General features: G+C 38.9%; 3 long non-coding RNA genes across 5 annotated transcripts in view; 1 reads left to right on the top strand and 2 right to left on the bottom strand.

The window, feature by feature from the left end:
- The window catches only part of LOC134199732 (uncharacterized), a 29801-nt gene extending 20892 nt beyond the window's left edge, over positions 1–8909 (bottom strand). Inside the window, exons 1-2 of the long non-coding RNA XR_009974347.1 lie at positions 8657–8909; positions 8083–8267 (exon numbers count right to left, since the gene is read on the bottom strand). This is a non-coding gene — a long non-coding RNA (uncharacterized LOC134199732). The remainder of the gene's footprint in view (positions 1–8082; positions 8268–8656) is intronic.
- LOC119629178 (uncharacterized) lies at positions 1959–3409 on the top strand. Its single transcript, XR_005245244.2, has 3 exons — positions 1959–2040; positions 2853–2917; positions 3002–3409. It is a non-coding gene; the product is annotated as an uncharacterized LOC119629178 (long non-coding RNA).
- LOC101743707 (uncharacterized) lies at positions 3890–7163 on the bottom strand. 3 transcript variants are annotated; one of them, XR_005245230.2, is made up of 5 exons: positions 6793–7163; positions 6402–6652; positions 5792–6020; positions 5350–5481; positions 3890–5276 (listed from the first exon to the last, which is right to left on the bottom strand). It is a non-coding gene; the product is annotated as an uncharacterized LOC101743707 (long non-coding RNA). The 3 variants fall into 3 exon arrangements; XR_005245229.2 differs by having other exon boundaries at positions 5792–5978; positions 6793–7162; XR_009974346.1 differs by having other exon boundaries at positions 3890–5021; positions 5792–5978; positions 6793–7162.
- Positions 8910–17780: the final 8871 nt, after the last annotated feature.

The following is a 17780-nucleotide window of genomic DNA, read 5'->3' as shown; positions in this document are numbered from 1 at the left end:
CTAAAACGACGTTCCTAATTAAAAGTATTCGAGCTTTAATAACATAGTATATAAAGGGAAAACAGTTTTACAGAAGCAAAAATTCTGAAAGCTCCAAGATACGTGTCTGATCGGCGAAGTTCGCACGTAACTCTTGCGTGACCACTTTTCAGATTCAGAGAACGAACGCTTTATAAAGTTCAGGAATTCCGTTCAATCAATCTACAATTCGCTTTAGATTATATGCTTTCCAAACGATTTGCTTTCGACAATGCGAATATCCGCTGAAGAGATTCTATTACGCCGATTTCACTAATATAATAATGTGCCAGAATTCGTAGTTAGCAAGCAAGATTGAAACATATCTTATGACTGACTTACTTAATCAAAAGGTTACATAGATGAGGCATTAAGATGACTTGGCGCTGCTGTCAAAGATTTTTTTTCGGCTTTTGGTCCGGGAAGTTGTCGTTGCCTAAAGGATAAGACGTCCGGTGCATTCGTTTTTTTTTGTCGACTTCGACGAGTACGGTTACCGGGGTTTCTAAGCCTACTTCTAGTGTTAGCGCTGAAGACGTCTAATGCAAAGGTTATTGGATCTGATGGATCCGTAAGGATGTGTCTAGGGCGTCGACGGTGACTGGCTCCTGCATGATCAGGATTCGGAGAGTAGTCAGCGGCGGCAACGATAAGGCGATTATCATGACGCATAGCCTTATCGAAGTACCGTTCCGACGCTGATTTCATGTATTTCTGGACTGATTCGAGGCCCAGGTCGTCGTGTAAGTCAACGTTCCTCACGAACCACGGAGCTCCAACGGCTAACCTGCAAAAGCGGGATTGTAGGGATTGGAGGGTGTCTATGTGTGTGCGGGCCGCGTGAGCGAACACCACACTCGCATAAGTTATGACGGGCCTTATGCAAGTTTTGTAAACTGTCACCTTGTTCCGAAGGGTAATTTTACTCCGCTTACAGATCATGGGATAGAGTCTGCCGAGAATAAATGCGGCACGATCGCGGACTGTTTTTATATGCGGGCGGAATGTCATGGATGTATCCAGGGTGACACTTGGTGGTACTTGACCTTCCTGGCCCAGGGTATAGGTTGGCCGAAGAGGGTGATCGGGGGAGTGATATTTCTCCTCCTAATGTGGGAGGAAATAAGCGGTGAGTTTCCCCTTTGAAATAATACTGCTGTGCTTTTCGCTGGGTTGATGTCTATGCGCCATTTTCTGAACCACTGTCCGAGGGTTAACGCTGCGCTCTGAAGCTTACTCGCGATTAGGGACTTTTTTCTACTTGAGTAGTAAACGGTTGTGTCGTCAGCAAATAAGGCTAGCTGGGTCGGCGGCGACCGGGAAATATCGTTAATAAATAAACTAAATAGAAGCGGAGAGAGAACGGAGCCTTGCGGGAGTCCAGCCGTGAGTAGTCGCGGGGAGGAGCGGGTTCCCTCTACTCGATATCGAAAAGAGCGGTTAGACAGGAAGTCCCGTATGATGAGCACGAGACTGTCCGGCCCCCTGATCACGTAAAAATTTGCGACAGCCACAATTTTGCAGATGTTGTGCAGACGCGTCGCGACCGATCGCAAAACGTCAAATTATTTCGTATCACGTACCGCGATTGTTCGCTTACCGCTTACTGCAGTTTTCTGTCATACAACTAGCGCCAGTCGCAATCGGGTAGCAATAATTGGCACTAAAAAGCCACATTACTTTTTTTTTTTTTGCTGAACAAACCGGCAAATGAATTTATAAAAGCGTGTTACATATAAACATTTCAAAATGTTTAAGTGGAATTCACGTTTGAAACGCCAAGTGAGAGCTGCTAATTCTGTTCTTTTCGATGAAGCGTTACTAAAAATAAGTGATCTAATAATATTTTTTGCTTTATTTTGAATAATAGCTAAAAATGTAATTGTGTCATGTCAAACACTGATAACATTTTTTTTTGTAATCGTTTGATAATTTGTAATATAGTTGTTTACGTTACGAACCTATTTTAAAAAAGAATGGATCAAAATTATAGCCTAATTTATTAATTTCATTATCAATTAAGTAAGTACATCAGCTCACAACCCATCTAGTGTTAAGTGGTATAGACCTCACAACGTGAATGCCGCCCCCACCTTTAGAAACGAGGTCTGAGTTTCAACTGTATACCAAAACGGCTGCCCCATTCTTCAAATTGCAACGCATTACTGCTTCGCGGTAGAAATGGGCGGAAGGGTGGTCTTGCGGGTTAATCAAACGCCCTACCACCAACGATTTCTTAAAGAATATTTGCTATTTGATTTTAAATAAAAGATGAATGAATCCTTAATCATGGAAGTCTTCCATGTATATATGTCAAATACGTGTTTCATTGGATTTATTGATATCTGCCTGCGGGATTCTAACACTGGTTCAGTCGCATCTTTATTAGAAAGTCGGCCGTCTCTACTACACCGCTTAGGCCACGACGATTTCAAATTAAATAGTAAATTCTAGAATAAATGAGTTCGTTTTATGGTTTTATCAATAATAACGTGTACAACAGATCCATCTCACGCCGACAACGCTAGAACAACCAGTCGATGATATTCTAGGCGAGATGCTGCTATTCTTTATCGAGTAATAGATAGTGGATTCGTTTGACTTGGCAAGAGTAGGCGTTGATTTGAATACCAGAAATATAGTGCACTCTTTCACAGCTTGAAGGGAAATAAAAGCTGTGCAGACTATTCAAAATAATGTTCACCCAAGGTCATGGGCAATATGACGTGAATTGAAAACTGCATGTCAGACATTAACTTAATGTTCTATATTATTTTTAAACAAATGAATCTAATATTTTAAGACAACAAATAAATATTTATTTTTATTATTAGCCCAGTTTTTCGTCGACGAAGCCATCTTAAGAGAAGCTTCATTGCAAATATCAGGCCGATATTTAGTAAGTTATTTTTATTCAACAACCAGGTACTCTTTGCACTCACTCACTGCAGTAAGAATATTAATCAATCATTATATTATCTAGACTATAGCGGACAACAAACAAGAGTAGACACATCGTGAGCTGTAGTTGTAGAAAGAGGAGAAAATGGAAACTAAGGCGAACCACTGGCTCATGCAGCTTTCATTTCAGCAGAGGCTGCTCGTACGCAGGCAGAGGCTGCGCATCTTCCAGCTGAGATATATAAAAAAATTCAAGGATTTGACCAATATCGGCAAAAACCTTGTTTAAAATAATAAGTTCAATTTTGTTTTAATTTTAGCCGAGTCCGTAATAGTTTATATTACCATGAAAACGAAATAGCGCTTGTTACAATAGTCAAGCAAATCCAAATATATACGTTTTACTTTAGGCTGGTACTACAGTAAATTTTATGACACTAATGAGTATATTTTACGCTAATAAAACTACTCTCAACTTAGCATTTCAAAATGACTATTTATTTTTTTTATTGCTAAGATGGGTGGACGAGCTTACAGCCCACCTGGTGTTAAGTGGTTACTGGAGCCCATAGCCATCTACAACGTAAATGCGCCACCCACCTTGAGATATAAGTTCTAAGGTCTCAGTATAGTTACAACGGCTGCTCTACCCTTCAAAACGAAACGCATTACAGCTTCACGGTAGAAATAGGCGGGGCGGTGGTACCTACTCGTGCGGACTCACAAGTGGTCCTACCACCAGTAGAATACCAGTATTTAGTTTCATTGTATATTTTGTATTCACAGTATTTGGCATGTTCTGCTTCTAGTCTATAGGGTTATAGAGCTATCACCTTGTTATCATCCTACTTACCTCGGCCCCAAGTTCAGTTATGTTTCTTTGAAGTTATCGGCAGTCGATATTTTATTTCAATTGTGCCTTCAATTTCATGCGGCAAGAAGTTGGACATGTATTACAAACAAACTACGATTTCCTAATTTAAGAATTATTATTCAAATAAAACAAAATTAAACAAAAATAATTATTATCAAACTTATCTAACGGCCGTCTGGTGTAGTGGTAAGTGACATGGTCACTACACTAGTGGGTCGCGGGTTCGAATCCCGCCAAGGGAAGATATTTGTATGATAAATATAAATGTCTTTTTCAGGGTTATGGATGTATATTAAATATATGTATGTGTATAATAAAAATCCTACATTTATTTCCGTTATCTGGTACCTGTAACAAAAGTTCTTTACGAACTTATCACGGGACCAGTTAACGTGGCGTGATTGTTAGTAAATATTTATATTTATATTATTATTATTATTATCACAATGAACAAATATCAATGGTGGTTGATCCACATTTTGTCTAAATTATGAATTATGTTTTTCATTTTGTAAGTAATATTCATGTAAGTATCCAACAAAATCTAGAAGAATTATGAATTACTAGTCGATTTGTTATTCATTCTATTCTATTATTTAAAACAGCAGTATATACAATAATATATATAACAATACAACATACAAACGGGGTAAACATAAAGATAAAATGATACAGAACAAATTGAGCACGACAGATTAAAACATTGTCTTAATAAAACAACCTCACAATTTTGCTTTCAAATAGTTATGAATCCATCCTTTACTATAAACACAAAAATGTTAAGGAAATATGTATATTTACACTAAGCACAATTAAAAAATTATAGGCAGAAATAATTAGGCTATTCTTGCCCTCTCAGTTCACATAATTAAGAACAGCAGTTTTAAAAATATCTACATAAAATTACTAGAATACAGAGGTTGGACTAAATTTAATGTCTGTTCTCCACAATCCAATTGAACCACCCTTGAATGTTGACATGGTGCTAAGTGCTGTGTTTCCTCTTCTCTCCCAAAAAATACAATGTTATGAATTTGATAAGAAATATCAATTTCAGCATCTTCGTCAGAGAGTTGGGGCACTGGAAACCCATGTGTGTTTGCCATGTTATGCAATACAAGCTAACAATTATGGTCTTGGCTATCATATGATGATCATAATGCAGTACTCTATGTACCAACAAGCATCTCCAACTGGCTTTCAATACTCACAATGGTCAACAGTGTTCCTGGTATGACAATAAACATTACTATAGTACTATATATTAACGGCCTTCCCAGTTTTAAACATACTTTTAGATTGAGTATTATTTTGTAGTCAGGTTACTGAGACAGAGCTCATGATGTTTTACTTGCCTAAAAACCAAACTTTTTCACTATTATGGTGCAGGTCCTGCATAGGCATATTCAGTTGTGTTAAGCCAGACAAATGTATCATGAAATGTTGCATCAATACTTAAAATGTTAAGATCCCTATCACAGATCTGAAAAATTTAATTCTTTAGATAAGTACTATCAAATGTTTGTTATTGTGAATGATAGGCTTCAGCAAAATACTATCTGCACATTCTTGAAATTATAATGCTTGCGGTTCTAAAACCTTTCTTCATATACAGAAGATCTGATAAGTGCAAATGAGTGCCATCTATACACCCCGAAACCCCAGGAAAGCCAAATTTATTGTAAAACCTATAATGAAAAGAAATTTATTTACTATTATATTATGTTTTCAATCACAAAATTATTATTGTTCAAATATCTATGTACTATAAAAATAAGACAAATTTTGAATTAAAAAAAAATTATGTAGGAAAGATTAATGGTGGCCTGAAGGCCTTTCCAGTTTCACCAGGACTTGACATTTCTCAGAACTCTGTTTAAAATATAGCTATAGTTATAAAGCTTCAAGAATATAACTGATCTATATGATTGACTCGTGGAAATTGTAAAATCAGTGGAACTCTTGTGCTCTATACTATAAGATAATTAATGAACTTACCCATTTATAATAACTTGTGACCCATTGTACTGTTTGCAGAAACTTTAAATGTTTCAATAAAACTGGAAGATTGTTTAATGCCATAGCCACTTCCCTAATGGCATTGGATTTACTACAGTTTAACTCAAAATGCAAAAAGCTCATTCCCACAGGTTTCTGGTATGAAAATTTGCAATGCTGTTAACACCTGTATAAACAAGTTATTTAAAACATTTAGTTAAGAATAAATCTGAAATCAAAAAAACAATGCTACTTTTGAAGACAAGATTTTGTGAATCTTTTATTTTCTTCATTATTTATTAAAATGTTAAATTGAATATATGAGTCGTCTATTATCAAAGGCGGCAATCTGTGCATTTGGACAACAAAATTTTATTGATATGTCAATACAGATTTATTTGAATATAATCGTCTCCTTCAAAGAATACGGTTCAAAACCTGCATTAAATAAAGGTTAATAGTTAACCTGTTATTTATCTAAGATGTCGTTCCGAAGAGTTTTGTGACTGCCGATGGAATACAAAGTCAATAATTCGTTTTTCTGATTTACCAATCATTGTCCAAAAGTCAGATTGCCGCCTTTGATAATAGTCGACTCATATATAAGTACCTTGCATTTTACTTTCTATTCTTGTTCGTCTTGATGATCTAGGTTATTAACGGCTTTAATTCAGAGCACAATTGTAAATATTGATGTTTCGAAATTCTGTAATGTGTTCTGAACAAACTTTCCGATAGATTAAGGGGTCAGGCTTGATCACGAAGACAGCGTCGCAAACGCACTGATTCGTATGTATCCGACCTAATTTCCTTAGACTCCAAAGCCCCATTTATTATTTGAGCTCTGTCCATAGTACATACCTAGAAGAAATATTAATTTGTAAAAAATAAACTTTATAACCTCAACATTATTAGTGTACTTAAATTGCCCAGCGTGGTATTTAATGTTAATACTATGGAAAACACAAACACAAATAAAGATCTAAACTAATTACACTTACCTAAATCAAGTTAATTAATTTAATTTCACAAATTTTACACTTGCAGATAGTTAGCAACAATTCAGCACCAGATACAAAAGGTGTCGCAAATTTGACAAACGAAATTGCTAAATATCTGCTGTTGTGTGGCAGACAAAAGCATCCGTAATACCGACTTTAAGCCAGTTGTTGTTAGTTGTATGGAAAAGAATGCACTAAAGTTTCACAAATCGCTCTGCAGAGGCAGCACTAGTGATGGTCCGCGATCTGCTTTTTTGTTGTAAGTCCGTAATACGAAATGGACAGTTGACAGCAATATTTGCACAATATTTGTCTTCTGCTAATTGTCTGCGAAATACGTGATACAGCTGCGGTACGCCCATGTTGAAAAGTTTGAAAATCAAACCGTTGTGCCAGACTTTGTCGAACGCTTTTGCGACATCGAAGAAGAGGGCTCCCGTGTAGATCGGCTTTGGTCGGTTAAGTCCTACGAGAATGTGCTCCGTGAGGCGGTGCACCTGTTGTACACATGAGTGATTTGCACGGAACCCGAATTGTTCATCGATGAGAATGCCCTTGGATGAGACGAAGTCTCTGAGGCATTTGTAGAGCAGACGCTCATACAGTTACAGCTAATCGGGCGATAGCTCGTCGGATGATTTTTTGGTTTACCGGGTTTATGTATGCCGATAACGTCCGCCATACGGCATTGAAAATAGATGCCAACATCACGATGAGTTGGACGGGTAGAAGCTTAATAACGCGGTTGGATATACCGTCGGAACCGGGAGCCTTGCGAGGACGTAGGTCTTTGATCAAGTCTTTAACTTCCATCGGGGTAACGGGTGGTAACGCATCCGAGGGTGGCAAGGAGGCTCTGTGCATTCGTATCGAGCGATGCAACAGTGTTCGAATCCCGCGTATCAATTTTTCTAATGAAATATAATACGTACTTACCAAATGTTCACGATTAAATTCCACGGTGAATGAAAAACATCGTGTAATAAAAATCAAACCCGCAAAATTATAATTTGCGTAATTATTGATGATAGGATCTCTTGTGATTCCGCACGGGTAGGTACCACCACCCCACCTATTTCGCCATGAAGCAGTAATGAGTTTCGGTTTGAAGGGTGGGGCAGCCGTTGTAACTATACTGAGACCTTAGAACTTATCTCAAGGTGGATGGTGCATTTACGTTATAGATGTCTATGGGCTCCAGTCACCACTTTAACACCGGGTGGGCTGCGAACTCGTCCACTCATGTAAGCGATAATAAAAAAATAAAAAAAATAAAAAAGAGGACCGTACCTTCTACGATGTCCATGCTAGGTGACGCGCCGGTATGTGTGGCACTTAACGATCTGTAGATGTTGGGAGCAGACCGTGGGCCCAAGGATATTTTTAGGTCCTTACCGCACTAAGCAATTCCCGTGCACTCTCACACACGACGTCCGATCTCCGTCAAGGACACGCCCTATTAGTGTCAGCAACGTCTGATAGAAAATAAACGTCAAACATCAACAAACAACGTAAAAAAATACTTTAAAATTTTTGTTCTAATCAATATTCCGTTGGTAACATGTTCGATATCGGAATTGGACCAAAACGTAGGATACAAAAAAAAAAGACAGGAAAATAAACTTACAACCTGAAGTTGTACACTAAAAATATATGAAAAATAGAAATTTTCGATTTGGTAATTTTGAAGCCTACTGATAACTTCTGTCACTATGTAAATCTCGAAATTAACTGAATTACACTATTATATATTTCCTATTTCGCAGCCTAAATGTACAGATCACACATCATTATTGTACTGATATTTCGTCACAAAACTGTCTGGTTAAAGATAATAATAGTATTACATTAGAAGAAAGCTTACATTGAAAACGCGCCCAGAATTTTCGTTTCAATAATAAGTAACCAAAGCTTTGGATTATTAATATTTGGCTCAAGCGTTGTCATATCGCCTAAAGGAAGGAGCTTGCCAAATTCGATATCTTAAATTAATGATTTTAATTAATAAACATCGTCTCTAATGAACTCCAGTTTCTATTGATTTGAATACGAGAATATGTATCGCGATTTACGTAAATAGAAATCGGTGTTCGGGCTGTAATTAAATTGTCATTGAAACCAGAGGGCTGCTACTGGAAATTTGTATCTTTCATAAAATTTTGTTGTAATGTGAGTTTTATATACATACCTACACACAAGCTATTTATTTCACTTTGTTCGAAACGCGAGTTTAGTAATCACAGACTAATACTCCGGACGTAGGTAATGAAATGGATTTCTTACCATGGATTTACTAAATCTACGAATCTTATTGAATATTTACTGTTTAAATACACAAATGTATGTTAGTATTTCGAATTTGTTGTGTTGTATTGGGATGTATGGGAATGAGGGATGTATGGGAATGACACACCATCTATTCATTCCAAGTCAACCTCACCTGCCCGCGGTCATCCTGCTGATTAACGAACGAGGCTCTGGCGACCGGCTGATAGCGGTATAGCGCAGTCTAAACTTGGCACAACTAAAAAACCTGATCACTGACAGGCAGCAGTGTTAGTGGTACAAAAAAGAGCTGTGTCTCTGCGATCTCCAACACGCCTGCCCAGCGTGGAGATTATGGGCATTTCCTCCATGAAAGACACACAAAAACGACGGTCCCTAGTTCCCGGTCACCCTGCTATTCCTAGTCACGGTAGCGACTATGGTAACGGTAGGGTAGGGGGTGCTAAGAATCCCCGGGTTACGGCAGGCTACCATAAACGATTGACCCTTGCGACGTATAATGGACGAACGCTACGACTAGACGAGCACTTGGCACAGTTGGAATCGGAGCTCAGTAACATAAGGTGGCATATACTTGGGTTGAGTGAAGTTAGACGTGAGGGAGAGGACACTCTAACACTAGAGTCGGGCCACCTTTTTTATTTCCGTGAGGGTGGTCAGCAATCTCACGGTGGGGTGGGGTTTCTCGTTAATAAAGTCTTGGCTCATAGCGTTGAGGAAGTCTCCAGTGTGTCGAATAGGGTTGCGTACTTGATCATTAGGCTTTCTGGGCGCTATAGTTTGAAGGTCATCCAGGTTTACGCACCAACTTCGGCACATTCGGATGAAGAAGTAGAAGATATGTATCAAGATATTAATAAAGCACTTCACAATACCACTAAGACTCACTTCAATGTAGTCATGGGAGACTTTAATGCCAAAGTGGGTGTACAGATGTGTGACGAGTCGAGAGTGGGACCACATGGATTTGGAAGCAGGAACGATAGGGGGCAAATGCTCGTTAACTTTCTAGAGCAAGAGGAGCTATTCTTAATGTACTCATTTTTTAAAAAGCAGCCCCAAAGAAAATGGACATGGCGAAGCCCAGACTCTGTAACGAAAAATGAGATTGATTTTATCATTGCGGATAAAAAACGGCTATTTAGGGATGTCTCAGTGGTCAACAGGTTTAACACCGGAAGCGATCACTGGCTAGTAAGAGCTACGCTGAGCATAGACGCTCGATTGGAAAGACACCGCATGATACAGTCTACACTCCGACCTAACCAGCTCCAAATCAGTGCAGGTTCAGAAGCTTTCCATAAAACCTTGGAAAATCGATTTGTCAACTTGGAAACCACTAATGATGTTGACGAAAACCTCAAAAATCTGGTCACAGTCATGAGGGAAGAGGGTGCAAAATTTTTCAGCGGGAAGCGAACGGGAAAAAAATCCGAACTCTCAGACGAGACGTTGCGACTCATGGCCATACGGCGTCAGGACACATCCGCTTCTCCGTCAGAACGATCGGCTCTCAGCAAGCAGATAACGAAATTGGTTCGACGTGACCTTCGACGCTCCACTACTCGAAGAATTGAAAGAGCCATTGAACAAAACCGTGGGTCAAAGGTATTTAACCAGCAGCTTAAGAGAAGTCGTTTATCGAAACTCAAGACCTCCGATGGTAACGTCATTATGTCGCAGACGGGGATTCTCGCTGAGATTGAAAAATATTACGGTCAGCTGTACGAGTCCTGCACCACCCGTTCTGTACAGAACTGTCACGATTGTAGAGCCCCACTCACGCGCCATTTCACCGATGAGCTGCCGGACGTCAGTGTGGACGAAATAAGATTGGCTCTGAGACAACTCAAGAATGGAAAAGCCCCCGGAGATGATGGTATAACAACTGAGCTATTGAAAGCAGGAGGAACACCTCTCTTAGTAGAGCTACAGAAGCTTTTCAGCCACGTCATCCACCGCGGGAGAACTCCGAAGGCGTGGAACAACAGTATTGTGATACTTTTTTTCAAAAAAGGAGACAAAACTCTTTTAAAGAACTACAGACCAATCTCCCTCCTGAACCACATCTATAAGTTGTTCTCACGAGTCATCACAAATCGCCTGGCAAGAAGGTTCGACGAATTTCAGCCCCCAGAGCAGGCTGGGTTTCGGAGCGGCTATGGAACCATAGACCACATACACACAGTGCGGCAGATTATAGAAAAGACCACAGAATATAATCGGCCCCTGTGTTTAGCATTCGTGGATTATGAGAAGGCTTTCGACTCCATCGAGACTTGGTCTGTTCTGGACTCTCTGCGGCGATGCCAGGTAGACCATCGCTATGTCCAGGTGTTGAAATGCCTCTACGACTGTGCCACGATGAATGTTCGAATACAGAATCAGCAGTCTAACCCTATCCAATTGCGTAGCGGAGTGAGACAGGGGGATGTTATTTCCCCGAAACTGTTTACCAACGCATTGGAAGATATGTTTAAGACGCTGGATTGGAAAAAGATGGGCATAAACATTAATGGTCAGTACATCTCACACTTGCGGTTCGCAGATGACATCGTTCTCATGGCGGAATCGTTGCAAGATCTGCAGCAGATGCTGAACGGCTTAGCAGATTCTTCGCGACGAATTGGACTCCGGATGAATATGGATAAAACCAAAGTGATGTTCAATTGTTACATTAGCCCGGGTCCGATCGTCGTGAAGGGCTGCCCGCTTGAAGCTGTTGATGAATATTTATACCTTGGGCAGACGCTGCAGATGGGTAAACACAGCTTGGAGAGGGAAATCAAGAGAAGGATCCAACTGGGCTGGGCGGCGTTCGACAAACTGCGTGGAATCTTTTCATCGCACATCCCACAGTGCCTGAAAACGAAAGTTTTTAACCAGTGCGTTCTACCGGTAATGACTTACGGAGCCGAAACGTGGACACTCACAGTACGGTTGGTCCGTCAGCTCAAAGTCGCTCAGCGAGCCATGGAAAGAGTCATGCTCGGAGTTTCTCTGAAGGATAAAATCCGGAATGAGATTATTCGACAGAGAACTAAAGTCATCGACATAGCTCAAAGAGTCAGCAAGCTGAAGTGGCAGTGGGCTGGCCATATATGCCGTAGGACTGACGATCGCTGGAGCAGACGGGTTCTCGAGTGGAGACCGCGCAGCGGAAGACGTAACGTGGGACGCCCCTTGGCTAGATGGTGCGATGACCTCCGCACGGTGGCCGGCAAGAAGTGGATGAGGAGAGCCGCAGACCGGGCTCAGTGGTGTGGATTGGGAGAGGCCTATGTCCAGCAGTGGACGACTGTGGGCTGTTGATGATGATGATGATGATGATTTCGAATTTTAGAAGTCGTGGTGGCTTGCTGCTTTTGTTGCCTGTTGCATTGGTATCCAACGATGCGACAGTGCCGGTATTCCGATCCCGCAGGCAGGCACCAATTTTTCTAACGAAATACATACTTAACACATTAACTGCGGAACTATTTTAGGGATTTTTAGCCAGTGCGTGTGAGGTCTTTCCGAGACAGGATCCGACTTGTTTACGACATGAGACCTGATAGGCCTCAAAAATACCGTTTTCGAATATCCCATACGTATAGAAATGTGGAATTGAAAAGTTTTGACTGCAGCATCAGGTGGCATGTGGGCCTTTTAAAGTCGCATAACGCAGTTAACGTGTTAACGAATATTCACTATTCATCTAAATCAAACGTGGTAGAGCGTCTTGTGAGCCCGCACGGTTAGGTACCACCGCCCTGCCTATTTCTGCCGTGAAGCAGTAATGCGTTTCGGTTTGATCAATGGAGCAGCCGTTGTATTATAAAATTGAAACTTTGAACTCACGTTTCAAGGTAAGGTGCGGCATTTACGTTGCCAATGGCTCCGGTAACCACTTAACACCAAATGGGCCGTGAGTTTGGGCACCCATCTAAGCAATAAAAAAAATCATATTTTTAAGTATGCTATTTAGTAAGTAAAATTCCCTTTCCTATTGTTATCGTAACTGAAGAAATGGAAGCTTCTAAGTACACTAAAGCTCTGCAATCGCCCATCGACATTATTAGTGGAACGTATTGTGAGCCACCTCCACTGATAAGTAACACAATATTGTCTATTTTGTAGCGTAGCAGTCACGCATTCCAACTTGAAAGGTGGGGGACAGCCATTACATAAAACAATTGACATATCGACCTCACATCTCAAGGCAGGCGGTGTCATTCACAGTTATGATGTCTATAAGCCATGGGAACTACTATATACTAACTGGGCTGTAAGCTCATTACCAATTTACGTAATAAAAAAAACGCCAAATTACAACAAACATACTGAGATTAACTGACACAGTGAGTGCTCTAATTATGCCCATGTTTACATTATACATAGCAATATAAAGAAGCATTTGCAGACTCTGTAATAAAGGAAATGATATGTGCGTAAGTAACACTATTTTTCCAATAAGCATCCCTAGTCCGAAAACCAAACAGAATGTAGATACATTACATCACAAATAATATATCAATACGGGAAACCAAAACAAACTATCGTGATAAAATAGCATATAATACGTAATACAGATCCGGAAAGGAAATCTGCTAGAGGGGAAAAATATGGCGATGCTTCTCCACAGATTTTTCACGTAAATAGAATCCTGGTTAATAAATTATGTTGTAATTATCGACTGCCTAGTGGTTATTGTGAATGATAATAATAATAACAAAATATTTTATTTTAAGGTGTCGATCGATACTTTTCACTAGTAAACTATACATCGACATAAATACGAGGACAATGGTGATTAGATCAATATGACACATTGCTGTTAGCTTCGTGAGCCAGATCTAAATGTTTTATCAATATATACATACTTGACCGCATTCACGAGGTTCTCGTCTTAAGGAACGGTGATATGAACAACAATGTGACCAATCTGTTCTCGTTTAATCGTAAAAAAAACCTCTGAAGGTTTCACCTGGCAATGAGCAGCAGCGTTATCTGTATTATCTGGCTGTAAGGCGTATTGTAAGCCCATGGGCAGATGCCACCATCCTGTCTATTTCCACCGCAAAGAATGCCTTTTGGTTTGGACAGACCCCAGTTATACAATACAGTTGATACTTCGACATCTATGTCGTATGTCTATAACTTCACACCCAGTGGAATGTGGTTTCCCCATCTACACGAAAAATATTTTCTCGACTCACATTAATTTATTATGTACCTTCTTAATTATCATGAGTTCAGATTTAGGGGGCGACAATAGTTCATGAAAATAGGTCGGATCCAACGGAACGTATCATGACAATTTTCAACGACTGACTAAGATTGATACTGGTACATCGCTACACTGTTGTCGAAAAAACCATGCTTCAAAGCATATTGTTAACAAATAATTCTATTCTAGTCACTCGTTTGTGTCCATGCAAGTTCTCGCCATCAACAAAACGTTAATTACGTAAAACAAGCATAAGCCACACCCCACAACGGCGTGCAACTCTTAAAATAACGACAGAAGCCATTTACTATTCTGTCGACGTAGACAAATTTATGGTGAACTCCAGTATTACATACACTACTTTTATTAGCAAAAATCTTAAACTCGAATTATTTATTATTTACAAAATCAATAATGCTCAAGATTTTAGAGAAGTTTATGTTTAAGCTGTCTCACTAAATTATCGAATCTCAATAGAATTGAATCAACAAAACGTCATTCCGAATCCTCCCGATCCGCTAACAGTGCTTTTAGGTACCTCAAGCATCGGCCATCGTTCCCGTCGAACCGGTCGCTTGCGACTCAGAACTCGACGAGTAAATTAACCCACAGACACATCCCACTGATTTTCTCGCCGGATCTTCTCAATGGGTCGCGTTTGCGATCGGGTAGTAGATTCTGCGTAGCACTGTTCTTCAGATCAGGTTTGAGCCCCGTGAGCTCACCTGTTTGTTAGGTCACGCCGACATAGCTTCTCAAGTCTATCATCAGCTTAGGTAGCAAAAAAAATCAATAGTTCATAGAAGATAAACGTAATTAACGACATCAAAATTAGATGACTGTGTGAGACAATGATAACGGAGGCACGAACGCAAACATTGGACATAATATAAGGAACGTGCCGTATCCTGTCTCGGAAAGATTTTATTTTAACCAGTAAACGTAGATTATATTCAGTACCGAGGACTTTCAAAACAAAAACCAATATCTCGAAAGAATGAAATGAAGATGAGGAAAGAAAAAAAAACGGGCCGTTAATTCTAAACTTCGACAATGAACTATATATACAAAAAAGAATATTGATGCTACATAAGCTAAAAGATCAAAGTTTCATTCAACTTAAAATTTCCTTCTTTATTTTTATCAACTACAGATTATTATTTTTTATTAGCTAATACCAATAGCGGAACTCACAGAGCAGTTAAATTGCGCATATACAACTTAAAATGGCAACTCTTCAATTATAAGATTTCATTTTCGATTACATTGGGATTGGCTGTAAGTAAGTCAATTCAAAACACAGGGATACTTCGCGAAGCAATAGATGGTGATAACTGTGTGAGCGATGCCATACAACCTCTATCTCTAAATAGTATATGGCATGTGGGAACTGGTGGTAAGTGTAAAAATTAATAAGGCTACTAGTTTTATGGAAGAGAAAATAACGAAGACAATATGACCGTTAAAACCCTCAGACTTGACTTAGTTACTCGATTTATTCGTTTCAAATCCATTAGCTAGCAATACCACTCAAACAAATTGGCTTGATTATCACGAAAGTCATTTACTTAACTAGGGCGTGGGCCTACACGAGTCTATACCATCGGGTGCATACTTTTTACATTGTACTGCTTACGTCTGTCGGGAAATGATCATGTGGACCGATTTTTACAACAATTAAGTGGTATAGTCGTTATTACCTTGTAATAACAATGATTCAACTTTATGTATCGAAGAGTGATTTGTTCCCATTGTAGTGTCTATCGGTATAAGGTTTAACACCAGACGGAAATTCTTTCATACATCTAACTAACGTTAAGTAAGGTCTTAACGCTAGTAAGGTTCACAGAAATAAGATATTTCTGTGGTAAGGTTACTACTTAACGTAAGGTTAGTTGTCCAGATTAACAAAAGAAATATGTATGAAACAACATATGAAACACGTATCTAAAGAAGCTGAAAGATAAATATTTAACTGTAAAGGCTTCTAAGTACATACTTTGAAACGAACTGCGGTTAACGTAAAGGGAGGTTCATTATTGATAAACATTTACTAGCGTAATGAACAAATACAGTTACAGGAGAACTGGCAATTGAGTTTTGCATAATTCCCATTCGCAACCAAGCTTACATCCTACTTAATGACAAATTGAAAATAGTATTTCAATTTGATGGTGTGCCTGACTTGGTATTAATTTTGTAAGCTTTTATTAAATTCCCTAATGCTTACTTCCCTGACGAGTTTCTCGGGAAAGTAGTTGCAATAGTTTCCCTTTTGCACCGGACTTTTGGGTTATTTGGACCCCAAGGCCTCTGCTGACCACTGTTCAGAAATGTGGTTATACCGTCACTGCTCTGTAGCCATTACCTCGTCCGCTATTTTGCGGTAACGCAAAATGCCGCCGCATACGATATGTTGCCCGCGCGTGCAGTTGAAGTTGACAATTTGGCCCGGAAAGAAGTCCGCTTTCCCGTTTCCTTCCTTACACTACACAATGATCATGACCGCTCTGTTATGAGTGAGAAGAAGAAGAATAGAAGAATTAAATTTAATGAAAACGCAAATGAATTAATAAAATTAAAATTAACTGCTTCAAATTGTAAAACCTTGTTGTGGATTAATTATCTGAAACATAATGTAATCTGGCGTCACAGATCACAAATGTATTTATTTTATTTTTTACTTCTAGAAGATACTTCTTCACATTATATAACTATTTATATCATGGTTTATTTATTTCTTCTTTACATAAAGTATAGTTTGAATTTCATATTAACTTTCTCATATAGATCTCATAGATATTGTTACGTAGCAAAAATTTATTCATTTAGTGATTTGTGAGCTTCTTAGAAAGTTACTGGAGTGCAAAGGCTTAGTAGTGATTTAGAGTAATAATATATTACTAGAGGTCCCGCAGTAGTCGAAATTCGACTATAATTAATTGTAATTGTAAGTTTGTACACTATTATTATTGTATTTTCAACGCCAAGACTACACTATAGAAAAATATTAATAAAGACAAACAATATTTAATCTATTCTCAATTTGACCACAGATGTCAAGAACAAAAGTTTGACAATAAATAAATAGTATGCATGCACACACGTGTCAAATACATGGTAGTGTGTGTAATGTTTTCTTTATTTATTTAATGTATCTTTTATGCATTATTTAAAAAAAATATTAGCATTCTGCACTTCTTCTCTATATTCTCTATAAGTGTGGAAAATTTCATACTCCTCGGTCCGCGCAATTTTCGTAAAAAGGGATGCAAAGTTTTTGCTTCACGTATTACTATATAGATATCTCCCCTTAAAGTAGTGTAGTACAAAAGCTATTGAAGTCGATGAAAAATGTATCTGAACGGTTCGATTCGGTTAAATTCAGTTCGGTACTAAATCACACATCGTCATATTTGTAATTTGTATGTAGCGAAAAGCTCTCCGTCGTATATAATTTTATATTTATTGCCTCGATTTGAATTGACAGGTA

This window comes from Bombyx mori, chromosome 11 (assembly GCF_030269925.1).
Source record: "Bombyx mori chromosome 11, ASM3026992v2".
In the NCBI taxonomy this organism is placed as follows: domain Eukaryota; kingdom Metazoa; phylum Arthropoda; class Insecta; order Lepidoptera; family Bombycidae; genus Bombyx; species Bombyx mori.
The sequence above is the reverse complement of the archived record's forward strand: the minus strand, read 5'-3'. Positions and strand labels throughout refer to the sequence as shown.